This window comes from Colobus angolensis, unplaced genomic scaffold (genome assembly GCF_000951035.1).
Source record: "Colobus angolensis palliatus isolate OR3802 unplaced genomic scaffold, Cang.pa_1.0 Scaffold193, whole genome shotgun sequence".
Lineage (NCBI taxonomy): Eukaryota > Metazoa > Chordata > Mammalia > Primates > Cercopithecidae > Colobus > Colobus angolensis.
The window spans coordinates 3052187-3061480 of record NW_012115077.1 but is presented as its reverse complement, the minus strand read 5'-3'; the positions used below and the strand labels follow the sequence as shown (position 1 = coordinate 3061480).

General features: G+C 37.6%; 1 pseudogene; it reads left to right on the top strand.

The window, feature by feature from the left end:
* The first annotated feature begins 5403 nt into the window (after window positions 1-5403).
* Window positions 5404-7537, top strand: LOC105510876 (annotated as a pseudogene).
* Window positions 7538-9294: the final 1757 nt, after the last annotated feature.

Here is a 9294-nt window from a genome sequence, read left to right as displayed (position 1 = left end):
GCAGGTTTGGAGTGACTTATTTTCATCCAAAAATAAAACCGTATTTAAAAAATCAAAAGCACTAAACAACAACAAAAAAGAATAATCAAAGAGTCTAAAGATCATACACATGCCAAAAGAAAATAACACACTTCTCATGGCTATATTGCGGCATAATTTACGTACCATAGGACTCACCTGTTTAAATTGTACAACTCATTATTTTCTTACAATATTTAGAGAGTAAATAATAAAACTTTCTTTGGAGAAACAGCTATTCAATCCTTCTCCATTTTTAAATTGTGTCATTTGCCTTTTTGTAATCTAGTTGTAAGCATTCTTTATGTATTCTTGTTACAAATCCCTTACCAAATATACAATTATAAATGTCTTCTCCCATTCTATGGGTGGTCTTTTTACTTCTTGATGTTCTTCAAAGCACAGGGGATGCATTTCATATTTTAAAAATCACCAATTTCTTTAAATAGTTGCATGAATCTAAACAATTAACTGGTTAATTGGAGGAAGAAGTATTCTGGTTCCACTTCCAGTATCATATCATAAATTAGAGGCAAGTAGATAACATGGTATTTAATGGCTGTACCTTGGTCAAGAATCATTGAAATGACTGTCTTAGTATTCTAAAATATTTGGAATGAGTTTTAAATCTTCTTTTATGCAGTTTTTTCTTTTCAGTTAATACTCTTGGATAATGTATTTAAGAGTGCTTAAAGTAAGCAATTTGAATATTATCTGAGTCCTTAGTTTATAGATGTAAGAAGATTTTGCCTACTGAATTTTCTCTTTTTCTAAGGAGATTTGGTTAGCCCATTTTCTAGCAAACTAGGACAAATTTCTATAATTAGTATTATATTTATAAAAGACTATAGTAGACACAATTTAGCTTTTTGAATTTTGCATAAATGCTACCTTATTCACTATGTTGAGTATTTCCCTTACAAATTAATTTTTATACTAGTGCATTCAAAAACAATGTCTTGAGACATTTCCTACACCTATTGAACTAAAGATGACAAACTGCTATTGAAATAAAATACAAGCATTTTCCAAATGTCAACGTTTGTCTACATTTTACATAGGTTTCTAGAAAGAGTCTTATCACAAGCTATCATAGATAAAGGTGGTGCAATCCAGTACATTGTTTTTTCCTGCCCTAGGTGACTTATTCATCTAAAAACACCCATAACTTTACAGCTATATATCACATTAATCATCTTGATATATAATTACTTTTATGATTAGTTTATGATTTTATTTGAGCCCTTTGTGTGAAGATAGGGAAAGGTTTATGTCTTACACTAATCTTATACCATTTTCAACTTTGCAAGAATCCTTTTAACCAGAAAGGCTAAGAAGTTAGTAAACACCATTTTTTTGAGAATACAGTTTTAAAAAGGTACAAATATTATAGGTTTGCCATTCTTTTCTGGGTTATAAAAATTATGTGTGAGTTTTCATAATGTTAACAGTGGAGGTAATGGAAAGAAATATGAATTGGGCAATCTTCTCCTTGGAGGAAACCAAGGAAACATAAATAATCTTTAAGTGATTTAGTTATGTAATTTACTAATTGGTCTTTTGAATGACTCTATTCTCGTTCATTTAACTAGGTCGTATCATACATAATCATTCATTGTAAAAAAGTTATAAATTGTGCTTCTAAACATACTGCGATATTCTCATCATGATTTGTTATTCTCCTAGCAACAATGTTAAAGTGATTGATGCATTCTAAAGAACTGCAAAACAGAAGCAAAGTAAGATAAGAAAATTTGAAAGTGTAAGTTTTTTAAGTTCATAGCAGAGACACCACAGATGAAGTTAGGGATGTTAACAAAATTCTTTGTAACCAGCAAGAGTGCTGATGAAATAAATAGGTTGCAGCTTCATATAAAGCTCTTCTCCTTCTCAAGAGAAAGCTGCTTTTTTTTACATGAAGTCTCTAATTTAACATAATGTGATTTGAATCCTCATCCATAAAGCATGTTGTGCTTTTCTTTCCACTGTCACAAGTCTGCTGTGAGAGATTGAAATTCTCTCCTTTATTTCAGCTGCAGCTGCCAAGACTCTGCCTCCCAGGCCTGTATTCACCAAAACAAAAATCCCCTTAGACACTTGCTAAATCAGGGAAACCTCATTTGCACCTAAATATAGTCTATGTACATGAATAATCATTGCTAATCTTTCGGGTGAAATTACGTAAACATACAGAGAAGCTACATACTTGCACATATTAATGGCAGCTTGGCTAAGCATTTTCAAAAATCATTACATCAGGCTAATTAATCCTTTGAATTTTGCACAAGGAGGTCTATTCACATTAACCAACGCCAAACTTTCCTTTTCCCCATCTCCTGCTATTCCACATCTCAAACCAAACTGCCTTGCCCAGCCAATTTCATTGAACATAACCTTAATAGACTGCATTTACCTTGTGTCTGACATGCATGAGGCTCTACACTAAGGGTTTTACATGCGGGAAGAATATTATGTAAAATATTGGAGAGAATAGTCATGACACAATCATTTAAAAGAGCCTGAATTTTGTATTTAGATATACCTGAATTCAATTCTTGGCTATGTCTCACACTAACTTGGACTTAAAGTTTCTGTTTCAGTTTCTGCATCTTGGAAGTAAGGAGGGTAATTATCACTTAGAAATTTTTTAAGAGACTTCTCCCAGGACATGGAGCCAGTCACTTGAGGAATCAGCATAAAAACCCAGGACTCAAATTCATGTTCTTAAGAATATGTTTTACTGTCACCATTACTTTTTTGTACTTCTACTTTTCACAAGGGTGTTGAGACCCTTCAGGATTTTGAAAAATATTGTTCTATTTATGGCTTCTCAGAGATAGGAAAAATAGGACATTATTTTGTATTTCTGAAGAATTTAAATTCATACCATGCATTTTAAGTTTTGAAAACTATCCTACAGTATTTCCCACAGCTCATCCACTCCTGTCTTTCCAATTGCTTTTCTTAACCCAGCTCTGAGAAATAATTTTGCACAGTGTGCAGGGCTGTGCACGGGTACAGTGTGCAGGGTTGTGCATGGGTGGCCAGGCAGGGAGTCATGGCATATGTGTGAGGAAGGAGTCACAGCACTGAATACAGGTAGCGGGTCTGAAGACACAAAGAACTTGATTCTATTTTCTAACTTCCAATTTTTTCACATGTGTTCTGTGACTATGAAAGTGGTGTGTTTCTCAGAATCAATGACCATCACTCATAAACTCACACTTTCGGCTCTAATTGTTTCTTTTAACACTAGTATAGAAAATGGCAAGGAAATATTAAGGGGAGAAGGGAAGGAGAAAAGATATAGAATGTTTTTGATGCTACTAAAATCTAAGTAATAAGCATAAAGGGTTACACAAATGCACATAAATCTACAGGCCTTTAGAATGTTTTGTTTTATTTTATGAAGAACTTGAGGTGAACCCTTGAGCTCTCGTCATTATGTGTAATTCATCCCAAACTATCTTATGGGCTGGATTAGAGGAAACACAATAAGATTTATAAAATGTTATTTTAACTCTCTTTATTGGCAGTTTGTGCACACACGCACAAATTTAACTTTACAGCTCCCTGCATGATAACCTGAAGATGCTGAAACAGCAACTCAGGTTTCATTGGATTCACACTTTATTTTTACCCAGTGGAGTGCAGGTCGAAGGCACTCTGTAAACTGAATTTGTAACTCTAGGAAGCAATGTTCTGAACCAGAAAGCAGGAAAGAGTATTAATCAAAGGTGAAACGTTTCTGCTAAAAGCAGAACAGTCTTGGAATATGATTTTAAAGATCACCTACTATGCACACAATTATTTTGTAGTTGCAGTTCCCACCAAAATTTTAAAGAAAATTGACAGGAAATTTCATTATTCATTATTCGAGTATGCACTGTATATACAATGTAATCCCAGTCACTCACTGAGACAAGGCAAAAATGACATTAAGACACAATATTTTAAAAGTCTAATTGTTCCATACTATACAAAGTGAGCTTTCATTGCAAATATTTCTATTATAAGGTCTACAGAGGCATAATATTGGTAAAATGAAAATAGTTTCTGAACCATATACACTTTTATAGATATTTTAAAAGTATGTCTCTAAAGTGTTGAATAACTGGCAATGTTATTCCTTATTTTCATTTTTAAATATATTTTACCAGTTCAGGAACGATGTAATTCAATAAAAATTCCCATTACAGTCTGCAATTTCCTCTCCGTTTTCGTAGTAGTAATCGGAGATACTGCTTCAAACATGGTTAAGCCTGTTGAAGAGACAGTTTTTGTCACTTTTAAAAGATATTTCTTAAACAAGGGATAAGGTTGATAGACTCAAGATAGTAAGAGATTCTGTCTGATCGAAAAATAAAATCAACTCAAAGAGATTTTTTTTTTCTTTCCCTTATATGCCAAAATAGTGAACTACTTTCTTGTTCCAGGGTTTTCTATATAAGCTCAAGAACATGCATCCCATAGTATCTGTTAAATCAGAGAAATGATTAAACTTTTATTACAAAGATAATAGAATTAAGTGGAAACATTTACTACATTGAATGATGTTTTGTTGAAATAACTGGTTAAACTAAAATATTTTGTCCATTGTCTCATTTTTATTCTAATTCCAATCATAGGTTTGCTTGTTTATCTGACAAAAGATAGTGCTATTGTGGAGAATTATGAAATAAGTATAAATCTTCATAATATAGGTAAAATATACTTTCAAAAAATGATCCTGTGGACGAAAGAGGCAGTGTCTTTTGAGAGTCACCACCAGTTCCAGTCTTTGAACTTTGAACTTCACCTGTTCAACTTTCACGGGACCAACTCTGTATGATTCCAAAGCTCATTCTCTGAGGTAGAAGTTATAATGACAGTTCTGCAAAGCTGTTAATTTTTCCTCACCCAGATTACCATTTTTTCTTAGGGTTTTAAGCAAACTACACAGTAAATACAAGATACCATGTAATAAAGTTAGTACATGCCTTCGATGAGTTTCACCTAAGTTACATCACCTTTTTTGTGGTTACCTTACTGTTCCTCTGAAAAATTATCTTCATTTCTCCAGGTAATATATAGAAAATAACTTTACATTAATGCACATAGCATTAACATATATTAAAATCTCAATGAAATTAGTGTCATTTTATCCTCTTTTCCTGAGCTATTTAATTGGTTGTCACTTCTATTTCCTACAATGTATTCTTGTTTTACTATGCTTTTTAATTCAGTCATCAAGTATTTATTAACTGCCAGCTATAACTATGGAAATATACTTTGTTCAACAAATGCTTACTGAATGCCTATTGTGTGAAAAGAATTATACTGTGAAATTTGGGTGTAAAAACATATGCTCTTGATGGTCATCGTCAACATCATGATTCCAAATTTTTACAGTTCTTCAAGCACAGTAGTCCAAAAATAAAGTCTCACACTGTTTTACATGTCAATCAGTTTATCATTAGGACTGAAGCTCTGATGTTGCACATTGATTCTTTTATTGAGAATCTCTTTGCATTGGCTGGTGATGGAGAACCAGAGGTATGGAAAAATGTGTGCCGAGCACTCGTGATGTTGCTCGAAGTTTGAATGGCTTGCCTGCTCCCTCACATGCATAAGATAGTTGAGTGTACGCTACAGAGGACTCAAGATCAAGATGAAAACATGGCTTTAGAAGCCTGTGAATTTTGGCTAACTTTAGCTGAACAACCAATATGCAAAGATGTATTCGTAAGCCTTCTTTCCAAGTTGCTTCCTGTGTTAGTGAATAGCATGAAGTACTCAGATATGGATATTATCCTACCCATGGGTGATGTTGAAGATGACGAAACAATTCCTGAGAGCGAACAGGATATATGGCCAAGTTTTCACCGATCAAGGACAGTGACTCAGCAGCATGATGAAGATGGAATTGAAGAGGAAGACTATGATAATGATGAAATTGATGATGATGATACAATTCCTGACTGGAATCTAGGGAAATGTTCTGCTGCTGCCCTAGATGTTCTTGCAAACACGCGTCATGATGAACTGTTGCCATATATGTTTTGCCTTTTGAAAGAATTACTTTTTCATCATGAATGGGCTGTTAAAGAATCAGGCATGTTGGGTTTAGGAGCAATTGCTGAAGGTTGCATGCAGGGCATGATTCCATACTTGCCTGAGTTTATTCCTCACCTTATTCAGTGTCTCTCTGATAAAAAGGCTCTTGTCCATTCTATAACATGCTGGACTGTTAGCCGCTATACACACAGGGTAGTCAGTCAGCCACCAAACACATGTACCCGAAGCCATTAATGACAGAATTGTGAAAGCACGTCCTGGACAGCAACAAGAGAGTACAAGAAGCTGCCTGCAGTGCCTTTGCTATCCTAGAAGAGGAGGCTTGTACAGAACTTGTTCCTCACCTTGCTTTATACTTGATACCCTGGTTTTTGCATTTAGTAAATACCAGCATAAGAAACTGCTCATTCTTTACGATGCCATAGGAACATTAGCAGATTCAGTAGAACATCATTTAAACAAACCGGAATATTTTCAGGTGCTAATGCCTCCACTGATCCAGACATGGAACATGTTAAAGGATGAAGATATGATCTCTTCCCTTTACTTGAGTGCCTATCTTCAGTTGCCACAGTGCTGCAGTCTGGCTTCCTTCCATACTGCAAACCTGTGTATCGGAGTTGTGTAAACCTAGTACAGAAGACTCCTGCACAAGCCACGCTAAACGATGCTCAACCAGATCAATCTTCACATAAATAAGATAAAGATTTTATGACAGTGGCTCTTGATTTACTGAGTGGCCTGGCTGAAGGACTTGGAGGCAACATTGAACAGCTGGTAGCCCGAAGTGACATCCTAACACTAATATATCAGTGCACGCAGGATAAAATGCCGGAAGTTTGACAGAGTTCTTTTGCCCTGTTAAATGACCTCACAAAAGCTTGCTTTCAGCATGTTAAGCCTTGTATAGCTGATTTCATGCCAACATTGAGAACCAAGCTAACTCCAGAATCCATTTCAGTCTGCAACAATGCCACATGGGCATCTGGAGAAATCTCCATTCAAATTGATCTAGAGATGCAGCCTTACATTCCTGTGCTGTTGCGCCAGCTTGTAGAAATCATTAACAGACCCAGCACACCAAAGACACTGCTAAAGAACACAGCAATAACAATTGGTCGTCTTGGTTATGTTTGTCCTCAAGAGGTGGCCCCCATGCTACAGCAGTTCACAAGACCCTTGTGCACCTCTCTGAGAAACATAAGAGACAATGAGGAAAAGGATTCAGCATTCCGTGGAATTTGTACCATGATCAGTGTGATTCCCAGTGGCCTAATCCAAGATTTTATGTTTTTTGTGATGCTATTGCATCATGGATTAACCCAAAAGATGATCTCAGAGACGTGTTCTGTAAGATCCTTCACGGGTTTAAAATCACATTGGCGATGAAAATCAGAGGCATTTCTCTGATCAGTTTCCTCTTCCCTTAAAAGAGCATCTTGCAGCTTTGTATGGTGTTTAATCTAATACACTTCAGCTGCAGTCCCCAAATTAGGGGTCCTTCAGTCTTGGAGACTATGAGGGAGCCTCTGCAGCCAGGGAAGATGCTCCCCGTTATGGGGGGAAGGGCAAACCAGTAGGGAATACAGCACAATCCCAACCCTACTGGGAGGGGCGGGAGGGAGGTGTTGCCGTCACTGTGTAAAGTTGATGTTGAGAAACGTTTTAACATCTGGAGCTTTTGTGGGTGGAAACGTGCCTCCAGTTACAACTCCTCAGTGGATGTGAAGAACAAAAAAAAAAAGAAGAAGGAAGAAAGTGTGGCCAGGCGCAGTGGCTCATACCTGTAATCCTAGCATTTTGGGAGGCCAGCGCAGGTGGATCAGTTCAGGTCAGGAGTCTGAGACCAGCTTGACCAACATGGTGAAAAAAATACATCTCTATTAAAAAAATACATGCCACAAAAAAATATCTAGGCATGGTGGAGGGCACCTGTAATCCCAGCTACTTAGGAGGCTTAGGTGGGAGGATCACTTGAACCTGGGAGGTGAAGGTTACAGTGAGTTGAGATCATGCCACGGCACTCCAGCCTGGGCAACAGAGCAAGACCCCTGTCCAAAAAAAACAAAAAAGAAAGGAAAAAAAGAGGAGATGAGGGGAATGCTTCATTAATGCAGATTGTTTAAATACATTGTGATTAATCCATACAATCAAACTCTAAAGATCTACCTTAAAGAACAAGGCACCTCTCTGTGTACCGAAATGTACTGCATGTACATTTGTACTGAAATATAAGCGTAAGCAAGTATGTATTCTCTATGTATGTGGAAAGAGTCTGTAATGTATTAAGAGGAGAAAGCATGCAGTAAAGGAGGTATTTCCCATTTTGGAGGCAGGGAGGAAAATCTGGTGTGCGTGTGTGTGAGAGAGAGTGGATTAGAATATGCGCAGAAAACACATCTGCGAACGCATAGCACAAATGCTTGCTAATGGAGAGCAGCGGTGCTGGCCAGCTTCTACTCTCTCTGTCCTGTGTTTCCATTGTGTTTGACTTACTGATAATGAGTTCACATGACTTTTGTAATCCTAGAGAGGGGACAGCATGTGTGAAGGTCTGAAGCAATAGGATGCATTTGGGGAAATACTAAAATTGGCCCAAAAAGGGAAAACGGATGGCAGGAAGAGATGAGAGTGGAGAGGAAGGTGGCAGGCAGATGGCCCAGGGTAGCCCACGCTCTGCCAAGGAGTATGGGGTTCATCCTGCTGCAGCAGGTTTTCTTTGTCCTCACTGGCAGCTCCTCTCAGTCTCTGAGGCTGCCTCCTCGTCTTCTGCCCACATCTGACTGTGGGAGTTTCTAATCTAATCCCTTAGGAGGCCATCAACTTTACTTAGGGCTGAAGAATGTCTCATTCACTCAATAAATATTTGCAAGCCCAGCATAGTGGCTCACGCCTATAATCCTAGCACTTTGGAGGCCAAAGCAGGAAGATCACTTGCATCTAGGAGTTGGAGAGCAGCCTGGGCCACATAGCAAGACCCCATCTCTACAAAAAATAAAAAAATTGGTCAGGCCTGGTGCCATGCGCCCGTGGTCCCAGCTACTTGGGAGGCTGAGGTGGGAGGATCACTTGAGCCTGGGAAGTCAAGGCTTCAGTCAGCCGAGAACCTGCTACTGCACTCCAATTTGGGCAACACAGCAAGACCTTGTCAAAAAACAAAAAAAGAAGGGAGGGAGGGAGGGAGGAGGGAGGGAGAGAGGGAAGGGGGGAGGGAAAGAG